This window comes from Thunnus albacares, chromosome 15 (assembly GCF_914725855.1).
Source record: "Thunnus albacares chromosome 15, fThuAlb1.1, whole genome shotgun sequence".
NCBI lineage: Eukaryota > Metazoa > Chordata > Actinopteri > Scombriformes > Scombridae > Thunnus > Thunnus albacares.
In genome coordinates, this window is record NC_058120.1 from 18,123,768 (window position 1) to 18,149,394 (window position 25,627).

At 40.0% G+C, this 25,627-nt stretch overlaps 1 long non-coding RNA gene across 1 annotated transcript in view; it reads left to right on the forward strand.

The window, feature by feature from the left end:
• LOC122998754 overlaps nt 1-22,678 on the forward strand; it is a 56,841-nt gene extending 34,163 nt beyond the window's left edge. The window contains exon 5 of the long non-coding RNA XR_006407495.1: nt 22,219-22,678. This is a non-coding gene — a long non-coding RNA (uncharacterized LOC122998754). The remainder of the gene's footprint in view (nt 1-22,218) is intronic.
• Nucleotides 22,679-25,627: the final 2,949 nt, after the last annotated feature.

Here is a 25,627-nt window from a genome sequence, read left to right on the forward strand (position 1 = left end):
ATCAAAGTTGGTTTATCATATAAGCCGAAACCCCTTGGCTCTGCTGTGCCAAGAGGCTGGGAACCTTATCAGCTCCTCTTGTGAATGATGTCTATTTTTTTTTCTTATTACTGGTATTTATAGAAAATTAGAGAGTGTTAGGACTGAGAAGATACCAGGCATCTCATGTTATCATATCAGGAAGAGAATAAAGGGAGGTAAAATCAGCAATATGGCTTTGAGTGACAAGAGGATTTCATCGCAAAATACTTTCTGATATGTCACAGCAAGAAATGCATAGCTGTAAATGATAAGATTAATAACAGCTGAATTCCATTTAGCTGCTTCGTTTTCAAGGTCCTGTAACTGTGCACACTGTCACACTGGCATGGCATGATCCAAAATCATTCAATACTTTTACTATATTTACCCTGCCATTTTATTTGAGTGTCTGAATTCTGTGTAAAATTTAGGCACCACAGGGCCCTCAAAAATTCCTACAATGGAAAAAAGTAGTGTCCATATTACTTTCTGCTAATAATCCCACAATGTAATATGTCACATTTTATAGATGTGAAAATCATAGTCATTCAAACATTACACCTGTCAGTGATGACACAAAATGACAATTGTCCGAAATCTCAATTTATTGCTCACTTAAGAGAAAACTTTGGAGTGTCTAAAGATAATAGTGAAAGAGGGAGTGGTTTGGGACACTTGAACAATGACATTATTAATGTTATTAGTAACATCTTTTCTTTTCCCTGTAAGTCAAAAAGCTGTTAAAAAAATAAAAAAGGCCTGTGGAGAAATCATTTGTATCTCTAAAAGTGTTGAATTTTTGTGAGCAAAGAAAAACAGCTGTTTTGTTCGCTTTGTGACCAATTCACATTTAATCCAGTCCAATGGTTTTGCTAAACAAGTACATATAACATTTCAGAGCAAAAATTAATATTTACTCCTAAATCACCAAATCTGGAGATACACTGTTTTCATAAGCAAGCCTCAGTAAAATGCTAATGTGGTCTCTGTTGGTGTAGCATTCTTAAATCTATATTTAGTGGAATATACTTAGCATAATACTGTATATCCAGTGTTTACATTGACATATGTGGTTTAGCGATATTGTTGGCACAGCTCCATACCAGTTAGATCTTTTATCCCAGCTCTGTATAGAATATACAGTTCACTGCAGAGGCACACTGCCAGAGACATCCAAATAATGCTCAACGCTGGGATTGAATTCCTGTTTACAGAGCATCAAGGTTAAAGCCCAAGTTTAAAAAGGTAAAACTGAAGTACCATCTACTTGACCCTGTGACACTCTATTTGAAGAGACCCATAGCTGAGGTGATAGTGTGTAATAAAGCCCCAAGATCAAAGTTTGGATTTGATTTCCAGCCAGCATGGCCCGGTGAACAGGGCCCAACAAGCACATCCAACAGCCATGGCAACCATTCAGCGCTTTATTTTCTTATTAGATTGCTCTCCCAGAATTCCATTTTTATCCACATAGATCTGGCCAGTGAATCACCATTAAAGGGCCCATCAAGCTGTCAGGCCATCCGGAGTGCAGTTGCAGGGGGCCCACTCCACTGTAAACAAGCAGCACAGACCCCTGAATAATGGAAGCCCAGACTGTTTTATGTTGTTCAAGGGGACTTAAAGAGATTCATCTCCTGCTGCTTTTCACCAAGTTTGCTTCACAACTCCAGGCTGAGCTGCTGAACGTTACAGTCTCATATGAGGAAAGAGGGAGGGCTGGTGAGAAAAAAGGTTGGATGTGTAGGAGAAAAGAGGGGGCTGAGAAGAAATGGAAATCTTTCCCTACATTCTCAGACAATCACTACCTGTGAGGCTGTGCCAGAAAGCTTTGTTTCTGGAAAAGGGTCTAAATGGAGCATTTTATGCCTGGCTGAGTACTGACACTAAAAAGCTGAGACTTCTTCATATCTGACAGATTTTCTTTCATTATCTTTTCTCCATAATTTCTTCAGTAGTTAGAGGGGCTGCAGTTCTTTGTAGAGCAGCGAAATTTCTGACTTAACTGTTTAAGACACCAGACAATTGCCCGCCGGTCCTTGTTCCCCCAAGGTCAGAGAGAAAGAATGGAAGTGCCGAAGAAAAACAAATGCAGACCATAGTGTAGTTGTCACACGCTCCACTAACACATGTGAAGGCTGGCTCCTCTTTTATTCTCAAATAAATTGCCCCGAAGAAGTGCTCACACATAAATGTGTCCCGCATAAACTGAAGTAAGAGGGGCGTTTTTCATGATTTGAGAAAATGGTCCTCAGAGTTTATCTTATGTCGTTGAGCTTGAGTGACATCACCCCTCCATTAGATTATTACACACCTAAGATGTGCAGTGTTTTCTGGGAATTGTCTGGAAGTTTTTTTTTCAAACCCCAACATGTAAAGTGGTTCATGTTTACTTATAGAAAAAATGGAATCCAAAGTTTTACACATATCCTAAAGTATTTTTTTTCCAAAGCAAGAATCTGATAGCAAAATCCTATAGCATGAGCTTTAACTGCTGTTTAACTGTTGTAAAATGATCTAAGAAAATCTGCCCATTATTCTCCAATTGGAAAATGTGATCTTGCAAATCTGCACTCGATATAGCTCTGTGGGGTAGTTAGCACCTTAGTGTCCTGTCTTTGAGGGTGTCTGGTTGTCATTAGGACTGATGGGCAACAGTACAGGCAGGTGGGGCTCAGTGCTTTAGGTTCGCTGACAGTTTTGCGAAACTGTAAAAGATATTATCCATTGGGAATGAAAACAGCACTCAGCGGGTCTGTCAGGGAAGACAGACAAGTTAAAACAGATGATGCACATCCCTGTGACTACCCCATCATTTTAGTGCCCTGCTACACATGCAGCTGCAAAGAACCCTGGGTCGCCACATCTGGCCGGGCTTACCTTGGGGCTGAAGGCTGGGGCCTGGGGGGACAGAGAGTTGAGACTAAAGGAGACCTGTCAGAACAGACCAAACAAAGGCTTGCTGGCTACCGACAAGCTAAACGCAGACAGGACCTAAGACATGGTTTCTGCTTCTGTTTTGTCCCTATCAGCCCTTTAAAATGACACCTCACAGGGAAGTGGATGGCTTTTATTTCAGTGTTTACAATATGTGGCTAGCTTCTGTTTACAGGAGCTGAGGGCGCTGATGTGATGATGCATCTGAGACACCCAAAGGGGAGCACACAGTATACAGCTTTCACAGTTAGAGATGATGTAATCATTTGAAATATGTACTGTAACAGTAACTTTCTTTCATTGAGATAAGATTTATTTAAATATATGTCAAAGTAAACATTGTCTGACATCGTCTTGAAATGGAACTGAAACAAACAGCCCACAACAAGATAATAATATATCAAAACATACTCAAAATCTTTTGCATTTCCTCAAGCTCTAATTTCCTGCAAAAACATACAATAAAACTGTGATACTGCAGGGCGTTACACACCATTGGGATTACATAAACAGCAAGTTTGTTAAAGGCTGATGTTTCTAGTCCATCAAACTGCTGGATTTTCCTCTTCACTCTATAGAGGTCCAGGATTGTGGCCTCTGGCGCTGAGGGCTTTAGAGGAGAAGAGGCCCAGGCCAGAGAGGGCGCAGGGCAACATGGGGTGACTGAAGGACACAGTGTGGGGTCACACTGGGGCTCTTCCTGCTCTACATGTTGCATGCCCTAGTGCTCTGGAGGCCAGAGCCTGATTACTGCGCTGGGATCCAGCCGCAGAGCGTTTTCATTAGGGAGAGGGCCAAGATCATCCAGGAAGGTTCCGGCCCATTAATACATTTGAAACGGCGAATGAAAGGGAGGGCTGTCGGGGGCTTTGAAAGGGGGGCTGTGGGTTATTTTGAAAGGGGAGAACCCTGTGGAACGACCATGAGAGCCTTAGTGAATAAATACCCTGTGGATCATCTTAACCTCATTCTATTTTTTTCCTGTCCTCTCTCTAAGATCTGCAGCCAATTTTCCTGCAATTTGGGATAAATTGTTTGTGAAATCCATGTCGATCCTTCCACTGGGAATCCATTCACAAAAGATAGAGAGGGGATGACTTGGCCGGGTGGATAACTACAGTGAGAATGGGAACAATGTATGGAGAATCTGGTTAATGACATCATCTGCTTCCTGTTTCAAACGTATGCTTTTCATACAGACAATCATAACATGCCATAGAAACAGATTTTGCATTCACACTTGAAGTAGCTCGCAGTGATCAAAGTAACTTCATTCATGTGATACCATACAGTATGACACTGACAGATGTTTGGACAAAGCCGTGATACTTTTGATACGTGTTTCTTGGTCTGGGGCTCGGGGTCAATACAAGCTTACAAATACAGGACCTGAATTTCCCAGGGTTTGTATTACCTCACATGTTCTCTGTTCAGACACCTTCGTCTGCCTGTACTGTACTGACAGAACATACAAGGAAGCATGTTGGTCAAATTATACTGAAGGTTAACTGCTCATCTTCCCTCCCACTTTGGTAAATATGATATTTCCCCATCTAGCCGCACCACTGTAGGTGTTTATTACCAATAACTATATCAAGCCTTCACTGCTGGAGGAAAAGAAATCTCCCGCAGGTCAGTTTCCAAACTAGTTAATATTTTATCCTGTGTAGTGGTGTAATGACTACTATTGATTTTTCATCATCTCTTATTAATGCAGTCTGGTGCCACAGTAAAATGCTAATCATATACGCCTCTACATTTTTCATGTTAACTTCTTCAATTACTGTAACTAAAAGTATGTCTCAATTCAAGGTCTTTGAAACCCGACGGCTGTATTTCAGAAGTCTTCTGTGATGCTTTCCCCAGCTGAGTGTTTAATATGAGCTGGTTTAGCCTTAAGATAAAATGGGAACAGCTCTCACCAGCAAGGGAAATTAGTTAACTATGAGAGTTAACCATGTAATTCAGTCTTTGTATTCATCAGATTTCTGCACTGATTAGACATCTTGATTCACTCAGTATATTAAGAACAATGGAGAACAAATATGATCTTGTATGCTACATTGGCTACACTAGTACACCTCAGACAGTGAGCCTGCCAATAACACAAAAGCCGGACTGGTCCACCAAGCCAGTGCAAAGTGAGCTGTTAAAGCCTGACGTGTGTTTTGTCATTGAAGCACGACAGGGAAGAGGCTGACGGTAAGCACTGAGCAGTGCTCAGGGAGCAGCGGGGGTAAAAAGGCTCTGTGACTTGGCAGCAAGGATTGCAGTCTGTGCCAGCACAGCTGTCCGGCAGGCGTCTCATTCAGTGCTGCTTCCCAACGAGAAAGCGACGACCAATCTATCACTACAGCAGCCGGGCACACAAGGACACAAAGGTGTAAGCCCAGCCTGCAGAGGAGAAGGGCTCAGCAGTATGCTGACAGAGTGCAAGAGCTTTACACATCATAATCTGTCTCGTAAACTTACATGTGCTAAAGTGATTTAATTGGCTTGTCTATCTAGATAGGAAACTGACAGAATATTTTCACATCGTCATTATATTCATGGGTCAGCTTTGCAATTAAACTGTGATTTTTGGAAGGATTCCCAATAGCACACTTATTGTATCCCTTCCATACAAAGTGCTGCTTGTTTACTCAGCCCTTGTATGGACGTCTGAAGTCTACACATACTATCCAACAATGGAAAAGCAAGGGAAAAAACTCAAATCACTTAAAGTTTTGAAGTATGTAATTCAGTCAACTGTTAATAACTCGCAGGGCGCCAGGCCTGTGGAATCTCTTTTGTTAGGAAGACAATGGTGAGAGGGGAGATTTTATGAGCAGGCGCTGCTCTCTTGTGCCAGGTTTTTGTTTACACTTTCATTATATCTCTACTATATTATCTGATGCCTACATCCTGAGTCCAATCTCGCGGTTAGGTTTTAATCTCCTGACGCGCTCAGCTCACTCGCCTCGCTGTCCTGTGCCACACAGGGAATCGGAGAGGGGTTATATTACAGCACATGAATCAAGGCAAAATGAAATGCACTCCAGACGCTTTCAGATGGTTTTAATTTATGGCAGAGGCCTGCGGATACAAAAAAATGCATTAAATGTAATCTGATCACTTTATTTGATGCTGAATTTATGAGCAATCGGACTTTGTCTGGCTGAGTGACTGATTTTAAAAATAGTCCCTGTGATAGATTACAGATCTTTAACCCAAAATTATGTTGATAATAGTATTAGCAATAATAGGTATTATTCCTCTCATTACTCTCTCAAGTAAAAAGTTAAGTATTACAGTAACAACAATTTACATTTGAGTAAGAATAACCTTTACCCACTCGTTACAGTATTAGCTCTGATAAAGTGTTTTGGGATTTAAAGTAGACCAGGATTTATTTAATTTATTAAGCGGATCTGTAACGTCATAAAAATAAGATAAAAGCAGCATGGAGATGCTAGTAACCAGTCACTTGAGTAACATGTTTGATTTTTTCAGTGCCAATTTAGCAGGAATTGACTTTCTCCATCTCCTCTGTTGTGGTGTATGTTCCATTGATGTCTCAATTGTAAAAATCATCTCTCATCCTATGTCCTCAGAGATCAAATCAATTTTTGAGTGCTGGATATCTGTCATTGGACCAAATCCATTACGGTCAATCCAACCCAGCAGGGCATTTGGCTCGCGCATTAAGAGGTCCGCAGGCATTTACAGCAAAGTGAGGAGACGCATCAAGTTTTAATGCTCAAAGCCACAGAAACCAATGAGGGATTAGTCTGACTCATTACTTGACATTAATGCCTTGTGGCATTAAAAGAGAAGTGCAAAATGCTGTCGAACAAATATTTTTTTTCTTCAAAACACAAGTGATCGGAGGTTGTTTTTAATCTTTTGCTCTGTTGAGCAGATAATGCATGGCCACAAGCAAGAACATTAGCATACAATCATACCATTTGTTCCAGCTTGTGTGTGGATGCAAAGACTTAGGAAGTGCATCCATCAGCAGTTTCAGTCCCGTGCTGAAAAACAAAATTGCCTCTTCCTTCCTTCAACTTTGACCCTTGTGCAACCAGTGACACCTGATAAGCGAGGATGTTCCAGTGAATGCAGAGGGATGTGTCTCCTTCAAATGTACTGTATATTTGGAAAACTGCAAGATGTGTGCTATCATATCATGTTCTCAGGCTTGGACAGAGTGTCTTCGTTAAGAGGAGATGCTGATGTTCTTCTGACAGCAGCTTGTGAACATCTGTGAGAGGAAGCTTTTCTCACTTTCCTCCCACCACTGTGAAATGAAGATCAACATCAAACTCGGTGCCTCTACCCATCTGCCTGCTCTCTGACTTCCCTTCATGGAAACATTCCTCCCTCCTCTCATCATCAGTAGAGTTCGTAAAATACCCCTGTCACCAAATTTTTAAGTGCATTGCCGTCTTTTCTCTAAAATCCACTCAAGGTACAAAGTGGCATCACCTTCCTCTGCCCTGAGATCCAATTTGGTGTGAAACTCCATTCAATTCCCAGTCCTCAAGACCTAATCAATCTTATAATTTGTTAACTGACACATAGTTCCCATAGGTAGAATTTGAGTCAGTATGAGCTGCATACTGTAGTCTCTGTTAAGACTGCTGACATTGTCTCAAAGTTGTTGTTTTGTGGGTTGTGTTTATGATTACATCACCAATCAGTGACTATTTATTTCAACAATCTTTTAAAAAAAAACAAAGACCCAGGAGCAAAATGAAAAAATGTAATATTTTTCTTCATCATATTGCATGAATGACACGGTTAACATTTAACAGCCTCCTTCATCTTCACCATAGATTGCAAACTGTCATATTTGGCAAAGCATACAAATAAAAAACATTTCAGTTTTTACAGTTTACATGTGAAACTACAATGGAAGTAGTGCATATCTGCAAATCTTTATTCAAAGATGATACACAAAGACTGAAAATAAAACACAAGAATGAGGCAATAATTGTAAAGGATGCTTGTGATAAATCTTTTCATTCTGTTGTTTCTCCAGCTGCACAGCACCTTTCTCAGAGTAATTGCTACAATTGTTCTCTCAAACTGGAATTATAAAAGGCCTGTCTGAATATAAACAAAATCTTTAGCAAACAGCAGAAACACAGCAGAGCAAAATCACAGGCAGCCATGTTTTGACAAGTGCATGATGAGTGTCCACACACTTGTGTGCTCATTTACAATTAGATAAGCTAACTCCTACCCACAATCCTTTTCAGAGCCTGCCACCCTGACTTTCTTTCTGCCTGACTGCTCACATAAGCTCTTCTTTTAATGTCAAGTTCTGAGCCCAGTTTTGCAAACTTTCTTCAGTTAAACAAAGAGAGACTACTACTGCATTCCATCTCTTTGCTTTCTCCACTGCAAGTGTTGAAATAGTTACAAGGACTTGGTGGTTAGTTCTGTAAAGATAGGGTAAAAAAAAAAGAAAAGAAAGACTTTTGGATCGTGAAGAAATTATTCACGGCTGTAGTTCAGAGGAGTCCTCATATGATGGGCTGTGACAAGTGTACCGCTCTAAGCACGTCCCTGCCAGCCTGGAACTCGGTGCTGCATGCCTTCCACAGACACCATTAGTGCTCTGAACTGGGAGAACGGCTCGTCATCACACTCTCACAGAGGAACAGAGGAACCGTGGTAACATTTCTGAGATTTGGCGGCAGTGAAGTTTGTTTTGAAGGCTCGCCAAAGTGTTACATATGATCTGAAATTTGAGTTTCGCTTTTAGTCTGGAATATCATGTCAAGATCTTCTCAATATTATTCTCCCATTTGTAGTGGAGGGCGCAAATAAACACTTTTCATGTTGGCTGTTTTGTACCAAGATCCAGTTTACCTAAATCCTACCTAAAAATCACAGTTTTGTTTTAATTCTATAGATTGGTAATAAACGTATAGCAATAATAACTGATATAGTGAAACACCCATCGATTCATTTATTCCATGAAGCTATGTAACTCATTTTTGAGACATCTTTTCAAAAGAAACTTAAAAAATGAACAGAAAATTCTTTCAAAACGACTTCAAGAAGCCCTGGTGTTTTGTCTGTAATTGCCCTGTCCTCTGTTTTGAGGTCCAGACAAGAAGGGTTTATGCATTCAGAGACGATAACAAAGGAGCTTCGCTTTAGGCCGAGCATGAGGACAATGACATGTCACCCTTGTACACACACATCAGAGACAGTGATGGGACTGGGGCCATCTCAGACTACCATAACGACCCTGCACTTTCCTCTCATGCATGTATTGAGATATGTGTGCCTTTGTACCTTTGGTCTATTATCTGTCTCCGACTAGGCCTCCAGCTATCCAGATGAGCCAGGGAGTTGAAGTTGTGCGTGGCCGCAGACCTAGTGCTGTCTGATGGGGAGAAAGAGGGTTCAAACAAACCAAGCCTGTGAATTATGGAGTAAAGCTTGCTCAGAGCATTGTGTAAATTAGCCTGGTTACATATGCACAGGCCTCATGCCCAGAGGTCATACACCAACCTAAAGACAATGGTGACATAAATCAGACATTCTGTGCTTTTGCTCGGACAACAGAATTAGCACAGAAATATAACCAAAGAAGACGTATTTTGATTTATTCATGTATTCCTTATCTTTTATTTTTATACCAATTTAATGGAAATTTTCCAACAACATCTGTGTCCAGTAAGTTTTTATTCCCCTCCGCTCCCATCCATCTGCTTGCAACTCGTCACTCAGACACAAACTCACCTTTATCACTAAATGAGAGGGAATGGCTGCCTTCTCTTGACAGGTTATTATTGATCCTTTTCAATGTGCTGTCAAAGTTAGATCCGCCAAATTGTGGGGATGGTCTTAGCATGTTGTCCATCCCGGAGCTGTGAGGCAGGTCACCAGCTGACCAGTCAAACAGTTGTCTTAAAGGGCATTTCAATTTTGACATTGACAGCATTAGAGGAGAGCAGTCAGGGTCAAAAGCAAACAAGTCTGTCTGTCAGAACTCTAACAAGAGTGTGGAATCTTGCCTGCCCCTGATTGCTCTCTCAACAACGCTGAAATTTTATCCCAGAAAAATCTCTGAAAACATTTCTGAGAAAATGATTGACTGCACTTGTTTGTAATAGGTGTCAATCGTAAAATGTCAGCAGCGAGTACTGAAAGTTTGAATAGAGGTATCATTAGTGTGGTCTATGAAAAGAAGGACAGAGCCAGGCTAGCAGTTTCCCCCTGCTTCCTGTCTTTATCATGAGAGCGCTGGATACGGCATAACCACTCAGCCTTGCTGCCATTTTTTCCTAGAGGCCACTCGTGGTGTTACAGCAAAAAATATCCCCTGTGGCCCGAAAAGTTTTTTCCCCATTTCTGCCATTATAATGAGAAGTCTATAAAACTGTTTACAGGACACCTCAAACTGCAAATAAGGTCATTTATTACTCTTTGTATTATGAAATTTTGGTCCATGATGGTTTTATACTTGCAAAACTTTCCTAAAGCCCAGAAAGACAATTTTAAAATTTGTCACTTCCATGTAAAGTCTATGGGTAGAACTTATGCACCAAGTGAGCAATTTCAGTTCGAGTATATTTTCCAACTATTCCTTTAACATATTAGTTTCATAAAAAAGATTTTCTCTTGGCCTGTGTCCATGTCATGTGACTGTCAAGTTTCTGTCTGTGAAAACATAAAAAAAACAAAAAAAAATAGCTGACATCCCTTTTCTTCACAGTGGAAAATGCAATATTTTAAGATGGTTTCAGTATTAAAATTCATTTTGATAACATTTCTAGTGAGAAATGTGCATTTTATTTTCATAATCATCCTCCAGTTATTACTGAGATTCTTTCAGGCTTTCTATGGTGGCTGCTATGGACGCTGCTATAGCTGAAGCCACGTAGTTGCATATTGTTTGAACTCGAAACAACTAACTCAACAATACGATAGGTTCATGTTAAGGCCATCAGTTTTAATTATTTCTCCTTGAATTCGGAGAAAGTTTTTTTGTCAGTTTTTGATAGCGGTAGGCTATGGAAGAGCATCGTCTCTGAAAAGGCCTTTTATAGCCCGTGATTGTAAAATGTGAAGTTGCTCATTTTATATTTCCAAGAATATGTGGCTGAGGATAATCAATATGAAATCCTCTTTCTTAAAACATAGAGTCTTCCTCAATTAATATTGAGCCACGTCATCCAATAAAGCACTCCAATGTCTGTGTGTGTGTGTGTGTGTGTGTGTGTGTGTGTGTGTGTGTGTGTGTGTGTGTGTGTGTGTGTGTGTGTCTGCATCAAATCTTGTACCATGGCCATATAAACAGGATGAAGAAGGGGTTATCAATCTGGATTTTACATTTCACATCACATCACTCGTTTAATCCCTGCACTTGTCACTTTCATATATCTCATCAAACTCGACTTAAGGTTGTGCATTGCATTCAACCTCTATTGTTACATAATTCAATTATTAATGCACATGTCACATTTAATTTTTGCTCTTGTCACCTTCATATATTTCATACCTTTCATTTCTTTGTCCATAGTACAGTCCATATTTCCTTTGTACAGTCAATATTTTATTTCAAGTTTTATATCCCATTTCAAAACCATTACTATTCCATTCTGTAAATGGATTTTAAAATTTCAATTTGATTTTAATATTACTTTGTTTATATTATTATTATTATTATTATTATTACCTTTTGTCTATTTTTATCCTTCTTTGTTGCATTTTTTGGGAGTAAATATCAAGACACATTTTTATATATATTATATTCTATATGCTTGCATTGGCTAATAAAACAGATTCTGATTGTGACTGAATGGGCTATGTCATGCGGATATAAAATCCCAAAACCAAGAATCATAAAGATACAATAAATATCTCCAGGGTTGTGTAAATAGTAGCCTATGCATGTGCTGGTATTTGACGACCTGGGAATGAGAAAGGGTTGGTCTTTCCAGCCCTAACCCCAACTCTAACCCTAACCCTAACCCTAACCCTAACCCAAGCACTTCAGGTCTTCCTCCAAACCTGTACTAATGCGCTGGAGTGTCAGCAGTATTGTAATCTCTGAAGGTAACTCATTTTGGTCACTATTTTCACTAAAAAGAAGAAACAAACAAAAAGCTTCATTTTATATATTGGGCCTTCAAAGTGCCCTCTGAAACTAGGCCTGAGATGGCTTTTGTCCATGAAATGAGAAAATTAAAAATTTGTTGTAGAGCTAAACCAAATACATCTTTGGAAAGATCTCGACCTGGAGAGTAACATATGAGAGTACATGGAAATACCGACCTTTGAATCTTGACCTTGGTGCATGTTTGAAGGCTTATAATTCAGCAACAAAAGGGGCTTCAGACATGGGACCAACTGTTATATAGACCTCTTGACCTCTGCTATCATGTGAGTATAGTCAACAACTGGGGCGCTGTCAAATATGGGTAGAATATGGTTGAAATTAATTTTCACCTATTTAACAATTAGATAATTAATATCTGATTACACAAATGTGTTAACCATCTCCTTAGACTCCCCAGTGTACTCTCAATTCAATATTTACAACTTCAAATTCTAGGAAAAACACTAAAAAATTTTAAAACTACAATTTCCTAGAGCCGTGCCATGCAGCCTGATACAAACCAGTTGTCCATAGCAACCACCATAACAATGATAGTAAGCCTGAAAAAACCTTTGTAATAACTAACAAAATAAACATCATATACATTCAATGAACAGACATTATGAAAATAAAATGCACATTTCTTGCTAGAAATGTTATCAAAACGCATTTTAATGCTTAAAATATTGCATTTTCCACTGACAATAAAAGGAATGGCAGCCATTTTTGTTAGTCATGTGACGTGGATGCAGACCAAGAAAAAAGAATATGCCAAAAAAACATCTCAAAATTTTAGGGCCGTTATAGTGAAACTAATATGTTTTGTGCTGTGGACAAACATAGCTATTACACATTTTGATGTGAGACTGGGTTAATGTATGACACATTAACAGTCATCAAATCTTCAAAGGGGCAGACTGATGAAGGTAAAAATTTTAACCACAACTCCAACCAACAGTCACTTTCATCTCATGCTGTTAGTTGATGCTCTTACTGTCCTTAAAGACACTCTGTTCTCCTCCCCTCCCTTTGCCTCTGGCTTACCGCTCTTTTTGTACTTTTATTGCATCCCTCTGCATAGCCCAAAGCTTTTAAGACAGAGTATATATGAGCAATACGGTATATTTCTTTCAAAATGTGACTCCTAATACATACACTTTCATTATGTTTTATTACTGTTTTGAATATAACATCCATTAATTCCAATTTACTGTGTTTGCACAAGGTCTTGCAACAATACAGTCATCAATAAATGGTACTGCATGTTCATGATTAATGGATTTAATTATACATTATTATCAATGACATAAAAACTTTAGATAGTGTTACTACAACAACAGGATAGTATTGTCTGCAAAGGAAATAATGTAGACAGTGTATTATAAATAATAACCTCATAGCATAGTACTTTGCCTTAAAATAAGGTGACACTAATGTTCCTGAAATGTTACATGTTTTGGCTGCTGCTGTGCATGTATGTGTAACCTATTGTTTATGAGAAGGATTCACCAGAAGATGGGTTTGAGACGCGTTGCCTGTGTTGTCTGCCCAAGCAGAACCTGGTGAACCGGTGAACCTGCAAACCTTGAAATGCAGATCTGAGGCCTGCTGAGGAGTGATGACAGCTGTCATAGCTACGTGATAAAGTCAAACAAAAGAGAGGGAGAGAGAGAGCAGAGAGGGGTGGGGGTGGGGGTGGGGGGGGGGGACGAGAGGGGGGAGAAAAAGAGAAGAAGCAGCAACTTCAACACTTTTGTGCTGAAGACACAAGAGGATTTTTTGGGGGGAATGGTGTGCTGAATTCTGCTACTCAGCATAAAATGTGTCGGATTGAGAAATAAATAAAGGCTCTGAGTGACCACTTGAAACACTGCTGCGCTGCGGGGGATTCTGCTTCCTTTGTTTAGATGCTAATATGCTGCTGTGATAGCAATATAGAATGAAGGGGTCCTCCTCTGCCTTTGATACACATTATCCCTCTGCATCTTTTTTACTAGCCTGGCACAACAAGAATAGTATCCCTTGGAGAGTAAATGAAGCCCTTTTGTTGCAGGCTGACCTGCAGGCGCTGAGCAGCCATTAACATAAGCATATGGGTAATATCTAACATTGCTGCCTTCTGCTTTTGTGTACAAGAAATAATGATGCCTCAATAATATGGCTTTGTTGTACATACAGCAGTGTGCACTTCTCCAGGGGATACAAGTATGGCCTTATAGGTGGTCAGAGAATGTTTCCAATTCATGTTTTAATCTCCTCATATATTCATATTTAATGTAATGCCAAGATTATTCTGAGAACTTTATCTGCTGCACTAGCTCAGACTATCTCTTAAGTGACCTGGTCATGTCCCTCAGTGTCCTCAGTCTCTGTGTAAGGTGAGCCTCGCTGCCACACACAGGGTCATTGCGCTGGATCACTTTGTGAGCCACTATGTTGAGGGTGTGTGGGCAAACTTAAGTGAGACCCCGAGGAGGAAATGGACAGGAGGGGATCAAAATGAGTGATGGAGAGACATAGTTCGACTGGGAAAAAAGGAAAACACCAAACTAAGAGCAAGGACCTTCTCAAGTTTCATTTTAATAGCACAGGGCCATTTTTCTCCCTTTACGCTAAGCACAGGCCTGGCCATTAGGGCCTCTCTGTAGAATGTGTAAACCTCCTGCTATTAAAACCACAATTTGCACTGTCAGCTCCTATGAGCCAAATCTATGACCATACTACAAACCATCCCCCCTCTGCACAACTCAGACCCTTTTTTTCCCCTTTTGTAACAACTTTCAGGCCACAATAACCATCATCAGTTAAAGGCGGCGGGTCCATTACACTTCCCCTGTTCACACAGCCCTGCATTAAGCTAATATTATCTATTCCCAGAGTGCCCCAGCCCTTCACACACCCCATCAATTATTAATCTCCCTACTCACAGCTAATGTTTGGTCTGAATTATTTAAACCTATCTTCATTTATCAATAAACATAAATGTTAAACAAAGAATGCTGATGAGCATGAATTACTCTGTAAAAAAGTTTATGAGATTATTTGGATGAGAGGTGATTTATGGAGGTGATATTCACCGGTAATGTTTCAAAGGAAGGACAGAGGATTGTAAAGGCAGGCAGAGAGAGAGAAGGAAAGCATTCTCACACAGAGGCCGGTCATTTTGTTTATGGTCAATACTGTCAGCACTTTAGTAGTCAAAGGGAAAGCACCATTTTCTTGTTTTTCATCTTATCCTTTTTTAATGAATGGATTTTTGCCACGACAAAAATGAATCCAAATCTGTGTCCCAGATATTTGCTGTTGTTGAAAGCTCTTACATATTAGTCCAGTCCTCCCCAGGGTGCCATTATTGGTCAATACCCCTGCAGTGAGAACAACATGAACCAGCGCCTCTGAGATGTCCAACCTGTTAAAAGGAGAAATGAGCAGACATGAACACAACCTCTCTGTTGGGTTTTGCTCTGAAAGAAAGACCTATCCCACCGCAGCCTTTTGACTAATGAGGGAAAACAGGCAAACGTCACAGTTCTCCCTAAGCAAACACATTTGGATATTATGGATGACCTATGGAGGCAGGAATAATATGAGCCCTGAAGGGTGTGAAGGAGCTTTGCTTGGGACTGGCTGCCTGGCAGACAGATGTCACCCAAAAAGGCCGTGCCACCTTCACTATGGAATGCTGGGAATTCTTCACCCTTGTGCCCTGCAGCAGAGAGGATGGCTTGGACGATAAAAGAAGGCATAAATACAGATTATACATGTATATAGGTATAGAATTTATGTTAGACAAAGAAAGAAATGTCTGGGTGTACATGTGCTTGGGTAGGATGTCAGTAGAGTGGGTGGGATTGGTTCACCTCCAAAATACCCAAGACTCTCATATCCAATCCACCTGTTATTGTTCAGTCTAAATCGACAGATTACGTTTCACGGAGTACAAAGAATGGTAGTCTGCAATTGCAGAGATATGAAAAAGAGCAGCAACACATTTATAGTGACACCCAGGGGTATATTTCTTCATGTGATTTCAGATCACTCACTGACATTTTTCCTTCCATACACACAGTCCAAATTTGATGCACCTCTCCACACCACCTAAATCCTCGCACCTCCCCACCTCCACGCCGCTGTCTCCTGTGTTGGGTAAACAAGGCGGAACCCTCGTCAGCATGGTTAAGCTGGCGGCTCGTGACAGAACGCTGAATGAGTGATTTAAGGTTTCAAGTGAGCAGCTTTCACAGTTAATTAACCTGCTGATGGCTGTGCATGTGTGGAGAGGAGCGAGGGATTCAAGGGAGGAAACCCTCTTCAGTTGCTTCGCCATTTCAAGTTAAGACAGCCACGCGCATTACTGTGACACAGGGGCTAAAGTCTTCCAGCGGAACGATCACTCATTTGCTTCTGTGGAAGCTGCTGGTTCTGCGGGTACAGCCTCGTCGTCTCTCTTCACCTTCAAACATAAGAAAAGAACATGGTTCTCAACTTAAGGGTATGGATGGGAGTCATATCAATGAGGGGGAAAACAAATCAAAAGAATTTTCACACCACTGAACATCTGCTGGAATGCTAAAGTTTGAAGATATTTTAAATGCCATGCTTCATGAGCATACAGTGGAGATTTTAGGTTATGGTCTCTATGTGAAGTCTCACAAGTTTTACATTTTAATTATGGGCACTCTTTGCCACTCAATCAGGAAGGCTGGCTGCCACTGGGATGGCTACCAGCGACTACTTCACTCCTGTGAAATTCTCAGGAAGTTGGCTGTTAAGTTGCATTTAAATATGAGCTAATAATTCCTGCTGTAAATTTCCAAAGCACTTGCCATTCACGCTGGGAGGTCAGGGACTTTGGGGGTAGATGTGTGCCTGATTTGTTCTAGGTCGTTGCAATTGCAGAAAAACACACTTGCACGCACACATCCATTTTGAATGTGGAACGTTACCAGTCATCAATGCTTTTGCACCCTCCCCAGGTTTCTTCTGAAACTTAATCTCTGGCGTGCTGAAAGCTGGGTCTTCACCTGTTAGCAGAACACCCACCAGTCTCTAGGGTCACTGTGTATTTTTCTCTGGTTTGCCACCCAGGCAGGAATGCATGGCAATGGGAGGATAGTGTGTGTGATTCATGCCCTGATAATTACAGTGTGTGTCCTCTCATTTTTAGCAGCTGACTATTCAAACAGATGCTATGGAGATGTGCCCTGACAGGGATTTGTGTGTTTCTTTAGATGTACTATGCAATTCAGCTAAAGCATGCGTTTTCTGGAAGATGAGTATGATATTTTAATTGCATTTTATGAAACAATACTTGTAAAGATAATCTTTATTCCCATCAACAATTCATTTCAAATGTTGCTATAACCAATTAATCTAAGTGTAAATGGGTACTGCACTGACAATGGAGTAATTGTCCTCTAAGATGGAGCTTTCACATATTCATCTGCACGGCAGTAATGTCAAATCTTGGCTAATTTACATCATCCTTGAGGCTGTGCAGCAAAACAATTTCCCAGACAGGGCAAAAGCACTGACAAAATCAAATAAGAACATGTAAGTCATTATTGACTCTTAGCCTTTTTTAACTACTCTCCTAAGGACACTATAATTGTCTATCCATGTATATGAGTAGCTCCAGGTTGTTTCAGATTGCTCTTTGATGTGCTCATGTATATAGTCTGTACAATCATAGTTTGTATTGATATGAACCAAGGGGTAATCAGGAGAGCATTTAATAACTGATTTATCTTTTGTCTTTCCTTGTTTAAGGGCTTTATGAAGCCATTTAAATATTTTAAGTGATTAAACAAAGTGAAAGTAGAGAAGATACGTTGCTCATTAATAGGAGTATAAAAATATCAACTTGGTACATAAAACTATATCATAGTTTATTATGGTTATGTATCCAAGCATGTAAGACTACTCTAAGTGTGCACTTAAAAAGTGTCATGTTTTTATTTCATTGTATAACTGGCTATAATACAAGTTCTTTTATTTGTTTATGATATAGATATAATATTGTAAGTACACTGGAGCCATACAAATACTTGTAATATTCATTTCTAAACTCAGAATAACATACTTGTTAAAGTGCTGAAATGGTGAATGAATAATACGTGTACTGTATGCATACGTGTCTTGCTCTTTTTTTTTTAAAGGGAAATGGGAATGTAGAATAGAATGCTGCGCCACTGATCTATGGGACTCAATGATGCAGCCCTTTCCCAAGGCACTCTGGGATGCATTTAGGACATGCATGGAGAAAACAATGGCGGGTGTATTACCAGAAAAGATAAATCTATCTCATTAATCCCTTATTCTCCCAGGCTGGGAGGCACATCTAAGGGAACATGCAGAAGCAGTATTGTACGCTAGGATCTTTCACACAGATGGGCAGAGAAGAGGGAAGGAAGGGAGGATGGGCCACAGTGTCAATCTGTGCATCATTAGACAGTGCAGCGATGGCAAGAGGAAGAGAGGGATTACCAAGATGTGGCTTTCAGAACAAAATGATCAATGATGTCTTTGTGTTGTCTTATAAAAGATACCCTCTCCCTTTCTCCTTTTCAAGTCATGCATTAAAATATATTTTATTTTTTAAAACACATGGAATCAAAGACGCACAAACTATGCCTATGTTGTGGAATTAAAACTAAAATAACTATTCTTGCAGTTTTCTTCATATTCAATCTTAAGTTTAAACGTTGTATTTATTGACTAGAAATCTCCCTGACTGTAATTTTTTAGCCTACAGTTCCTTTGTACCCTTATTGTGCTGCATGTTCAAATTACCACCAGTAAATTCGATTGATTTCAGTCAAAAAAAATGACATTGATTTTTGCCCATCTGAAATGGCCAGGGAGTCCATAAAACAGATAAAGAGGTCATAACCATTTTACCAGCCTGTAGAATCCCACAGAAAGATTTAAGGGGTCATGAAACTCTGATGGTTAAAAATGAGGCTTGTAGAGTATCCTGCAAAAGGCCGACGAAATGTACCAAGAATGCTGCATTATAGAAAGCTCCATCTTTAAATTAGTAAGTGTTGATAGGTGATGGTTTTAAAACCAGATGTTCAGGAAAAAAAAAATATTTTTTTTGTAGAAAGGCTTTGAGTTTAAACAAATAAAGAATTTGGTCATGAAGTATTATTTTTAGATGATCACATCGTTTCATAGTGCCACAAAGAATATAAATGAAAGTAGACTTACCGAGCTGAAACCTTAGTTGATTGCAAATTCAATTAGGTAAATTCCTGAGCTCATTTCAGAGGTTTGTTGATATCTGATACATCTGAAGCTGGAAGATTTTCCTATGGATAAGGGCACTAAATTGTTTTGGGTTTAAATGGTAGTAGGTCTTTTGAATAGTGCACTGTGCAGCTAACTAATGCGTTCCATAGTTACCAGGACCACTGTTCTCTTTCAGATACCACTGCAATACCAGTAACTAAGTTTTGGCTTTGAGAAGTGTCCTGTTACAAAAACACACACACTTACACTTCTGCTAAGACATTTTCCAAAGCATACAGTAGTTTTGTAAATTATAGAATATTTTTTTGTCCCACTTTCCAGGCAGTGATTGGTTTCCATTCACTATGAAAATAAACTTGCAGTCTTGAAATGTGATTGAGGCTACGATTATGTTTTTTTTTTTTTTCATTCTTGTCAAATGGCCAATGACAGAATGACAAATGCTATTGATTGACTTCTAATCCAATTTAATTATTCCCTTCTGGGGATCAAACAATGGTTTTGAATCCTTTTTTAACTTTTAGTATAGGTGAATGTGTTTGAGTTGCATTCTGTGAACACGCTAGTGGGTCGATAGCCAGGAGTACCTGTGTTGTTGACAGGTAAAGCACTATTACTAATTTATTTCTCACCTTTCCCTGGTCTGGACTAAGAGCTGAGGAGGCCATGTCTGGGGGGCCAAGCTAGATTTCAGTCCTGTCAACGTTTTATTTCACCTGTCAGAACGGTGACGGACGTACAAGTGCTTGTTTGCCCTTCCTGTCGTCTTCAGCCGCATTGGCCGTGACAGGCTGTAGGGAGGAAATAGGCGGAGTTCACATCTCAAGGACCCCCCATGTCTTCATGGTATAGCTGTGCTTCATGTGAGGTGGTGGGAATTCAGTAAGGAAGCGCCTCTTCCTTGTCTTCTTCCTCCTGAGACATCATTTACTTCTATAAAGAATAAGAAGAGAGAAGGTGTGGAGGTGGGTTTTGGGGGTCGGGGGTAGGCGATGTGAGTTTTAATGTCAGACCATGAAAACACCGGTCCATTGACAGAAAGATGAGATGTTCACCCCTAGCAAGCCAAAACAGAAAACCAAATCCAGAAACTGTAACATTATTTTCATCTTCTGAATCAGTAAACGTTTGGTTTTTGGTGAGAATGCTGAGAGCTTCTTGTCAAACCTCCAGATCACCCATATCCTTCAGAAAGTAGCTTTTGCTCTCCTGAAATGTGTGAAATCTAATCCTGTAAGAAAATTTGCGGAATACAAATACAAAAACTGAAATATATGATTATCAATTAAACTTTACAGATGCTCACGTATACATAGGCCTGTTAAAAATAAAATAAAAAATAAAAAAAAGAATATGCGTCTTATTCAGTGCTGATTTCAAAACTATAACCATTCCACTCAGATGTAGACATTTAGCTCAGCCAAATCCACATAATGACATCAGATTATACCTCTCAAAACCATAAAAATAAATATGTCTTTCTGCAGTCTTGGCTTTGAGGTTTGTGAGGTTGGGGGACCGCTGCTTTTTGGACATGCATGAAAGGGTTTTGTCTTTATTTCACTGATTTATCTGGAAGTTGTGAGACTTCCTCTCTGTAAACCACTAAAGTTTTAATGATAGATTTGTAGAACACAGAGAAGACAGCTCAGCTGGACTCATAGCAACAATGTTACATTCCCATGTGATGAGCTCCGAAACAGTTCTAAATTTAAGCTAAATGAATATTAGTAGCATCACCAGATCAGCTTCAAATAAAGACCTTTTCAGATTTATCCAGTCAGTGTCTTCCAGTGGCGAAGAGTACTCACGTACTATACGGTACTGAAGTGCAATTTGAGGTAGTTGTACTTGAGTATTTTTATTTTATGCTACTTCATACTTCTACTCCACAACATTTCAGACAAATATTGTGCTTTGTATTCTACTACATTTATTTGACAGTTTAGTTACAAATTACTCTGCAGGTTCACATTTTTACACACATATGACCAACAAATAAATATAATAATATATAATATAATAATATAGATATTAATAATATATAGAGAGGGATATTAATAATATCTAATATCAAATATAATGCATTTTTATAAATACAACTACCCATCAGTATATAAAGTAGTTAAAAGTAGCCTCATATCAACCAGCTACAACATTAAAATGATGTGTAGACTATATGTTAATACTATCAATTTTAATTTTATTATTGCTAACGATAAGTTATACTTTTGCTTTTGTAACCTAAGCACATTTTTCTGATAACACTTTTCCTTAAATTAAATTTTAAATGCAGTACTTTCACTTGTAACAGTATTTTTACACTGTGTATTACTGCATTCACTTTAGTAAATAAGTAAATTAGCACTTCTTTCACCACTGGTGTCTTCTAAACTGCTGTAAGTGTAATGCAAAAGTTTATATTTTTCATGGAGAGAAGGCACCCAAAAATACTTAATTAACCTACATTCCATATTTGACAATTACCTGACCTCACAGAACTATGAAATCATCCTCTAGGCACATGCATGCATACTTTGAACCAGATGTTGAATATTCCTTGCATGTAAAATATACAGATGAATTAAATAACAGGGGCTCATTTGTTGCCTGTGATGTGTCCACTGGCAGAAATGAGTGCTGGCTGAGGGGTGGAGTCCATGTCTCTCCCTCTCTATCAGCTGGTATAGAACCCTGCACAAGGGAACTTTAGAATGAGCCTTTTTTGTTGGCCGACTCTCCTCCTCTAGCTCTCCTGTCATCCTTTGATCATGTCAGGCTTCTCGCTCTCTTCCTCACTCTCTTCTCTACCCTCATGGGTCTGACGGCAGAGAAGACGCGCTCAGGACTGCAATGGAAGAGACGAAAGTATCCCATTCACCCTGTCCGCTTTTTCCCCGCAGGGCCATTCCAATACCTCACCTACCCACCTCAAGATCCTCAGTCAGGTGACAGGAGGTAAGAAAACACCCCTGGTCCTTCCCAGATATACCACGAATGACTTCTCCAACAGGAGCCCGTATTAGTTTATTACTCCATGCACTGTCAGTGCTGTTCCTCTAACCAAGACTGGGGTCAGCACCTGTGGATATCACACCATGCGGCTGTAGAAGGATGTCAAAACGTGCCAATCCCCCATCCAGGCTTAGCAATTTTAGGAATTTCTAGGGTGTTATTGTTGCATTAGAGGTCCTTAGCCCATTACTGCTGACAGCTAAACCACCCAGGTGCTTGTATTGTCTTTATTGTTGGAATTATTCACTCAAACAGTGACGAAAACATTGAGGTTAGAGCGAATTTTTAACCGTTGCATTATTGTTTGCAAAGTTGCCTTTTTCATCAAAGTAAATCACACATCCTTGTTTCATCTTTCTGTTTTATTCCTCTTTTTTTATTTTACAAGGTGCATTGATTTTTGTATTTACCCTGGTCATGCCCATACATCTCACCCACTCTCGTCTTTTCCCAGGCTCGCTGTAAAGCTTTGGTCCAAACACACAAGTGTCAGTCCTCTGCTATGCATTTGCTGCTGCTGTCCAGCTTTAAATGCCTCCAAACTCTGTCAATAATATTGATGTAATCCACAGGCATTTTTGAGTGATCCTGCTGTCACTGGGACATAATGACAGGCAGTGGAGGCCTGATTGGATCTGCACTACAGCGAGGTCGGCCGGCGCACAGCCAACACAGCCAGGCATTGATAAAGTGTCACAGACTTCAGTGCTTTGATTAGCCCTTCGACTAATGCCATGCTAAGCAGAAACATTACTCTGCCCCCGCTAGCTATACAGCTAGAAGAGGGGAGGGCCGGCTGAGGGAAAGGGAAAAAATATACTCTACAGGGAAATTAACCAATGCGGATGAAATGGTGTACCAAGGAAATTCTTGGATAAATTAACAACGCAATTACATTACATGACACACTGCAAGATGGATGAGGAAAACTTGGCTGGTATTATGTTCTGTTTTCCAAATTGCAATTTATTTGAGGGCTCTAATGGATGCCGTATTAAAACATCTTGGGCTGCGGTCAGATTTCATTGTGTGTCACCCAGACGTGATTGATGACCCTCTCTTCCACGCCCCTCGACCCCCCCCCACCCACGTCCTCTCTTGCAACCCCTTACTTCACCCTCCTACGTTCCCCTCCATGCTGCATTCTCTGCACATTTACTGAGAATTTTAAGCATTAGCAACACTTATATGGATCCAGGAGTATGCGATTGATTTTCTTATCATTTAATTTCCTTGCTTGCTCCTGCAACAAGATGATAAATCCTGCACTGCTTGCATACCGAGAGCCGTAGTCCATCTCTTCCCCCGATCTTTCCCTTTCTCTCACCCCATATAAAATTCTATCAATAATGCCATTTTCTTGGAATCCCATCTTCTCATCATCTCCCTCTGATCTTCTTTTGCCTTTTCATGTGCTTTTGTTCCAGTTGCAATGATAGCTCCAGCTATTCTTGAAATGAAAATATAATCGAAAGTATTTTTATTGCTGTAGCAAATGCATTAGTGCGTAGGGACATCTGGAAATCATCCACAGTGCGCTTGCTCAGTTATGGCAATATCATAGTGACTTTATTTTACCATTCATAATTACTCACAGGACAGTGAAAAACCACATGCTATCTGCTTTGAACTTAGGGGAACAAGGTTTGCCCAGATTGACCCGAACAAACGTGAAGCAACCCAATCCTTGATACACTTTTACCCTTTCAACCCCCCCCCCCCTACCTTTCTCTCTCACTCGGAGGTGAGTGGAGCCTTCCGGGGAGGGAAAGGTTAATAACATTCAGAATAAATCAGCCACAGCACATCCCCTGGATGACATCAGCGAGTGTTCCTCCAACCCATAGGGCCATAAACAGCTTTGTTTTTTTCAGGTTTGTTTCAGATGTGAGCAAACGGATAAATAATGAATGAGCCGCACTGACGGGACACATATTTCACTTAGCGGAAATGGCTTTAATGCAGTCGGCCTGTATTACACTCCCAATCACTGAGAAGCTGAGAAGCTGCATGGGGAAAAGGATGTTCAAACAAAATTCAAAGAGTGTTGAACTCAGGTGTATCTCCAATGTAAATGACCTAGTTTTCAACAAAACTCCTGAACCAGCTCATCTCCTGCTGTATGCTGTGAAAAAGGGTGGGAGGTTTGAAGGGTTAAATTTGAAAATTTAGAGAGATTGGTTGTATTAATGCAAGATAATATTTTAAAAAGAAAACAAAGACATGCAAATTAAACAGTTTTGTGAAATTGTCGACATAATGAGATAATTTAGGCAATTTTTTTTCATTGTCAAATTTCTCTCAGGCATTACACTTTCTGGCAAATAATTTCCCATACCACAAAATTGCATCGCTTATGTATTCCCAGCATGTAAATTAAATGATTATTTTTACTTTTTTGGAGGATATAATAGGAAACTACTTCATATGCAGCCCCATGAATTTCCACTTTATGGACATTGATTTCTGGTATGCAAAATGTCTGAGACGTAATTGCAGAATCGTATTCTAATTCACTATTTATTTATGTATTCCCAACAGAAGTATTCTCTTTGTGGTTTTGGGGAAATTCAGCGTGACTTTCCCTTTTCCCAGGTCTTGATGGTTAAAAACAAAAGTGAGCCTGAAGTTTTTTTTGGCCATCACATGGCTTTTACAGGGTTTGTCTAAACAAAGTTTGGGGTTTGTAAATAGCTAAGGTTATCTGGCCATCGAGGCCTCCAGATGGCGGCTGAGCCAGACCACCTGCTATGGAAATGCCTTTGCTGTGAGGGCTGGGTGGAAATATTCAGACCCCGATTCTCTCTTTCTCACTCTGCGTGTCTCTCTCCCATACATACACACTCATCTTTGTGGTTAACATGGTCTGAGCAAGGATGAGAAGAAGCCCTCTGCTCATTTTACCCTTTGAGCGGTGCTCTCGACTCCCCCCCTCGTCCCTCCTCTTTCCCCCCATATTGACCCCCCACTTCTCTCCTCAGACTTTAACCCTCAGAACAAAACAGCTGGACTGGGAGGGCTTTCCTGCAGGTCCAGACCTATCATGTAAAAAGATGACACATCTTTTGAAGAAAGTGGGCAAAAGGGAGAAGAGGCGGTTTCAGGAGAGAAAACATAAACAAAGGTGTTTTAATATGATGGTCGCCGGTGGCACACAAAGAAAAGTGGAAGAGGGCAAAAGAAAAATGCTTACAATACAAACCCTTTGAATGACAGCCTGGAGGCTTAGAGCATGAAACATAAACCTTGTTTTTAGAGCCTGAATGCATAAGAATGGATTTTGTGTTTGTGCAATAG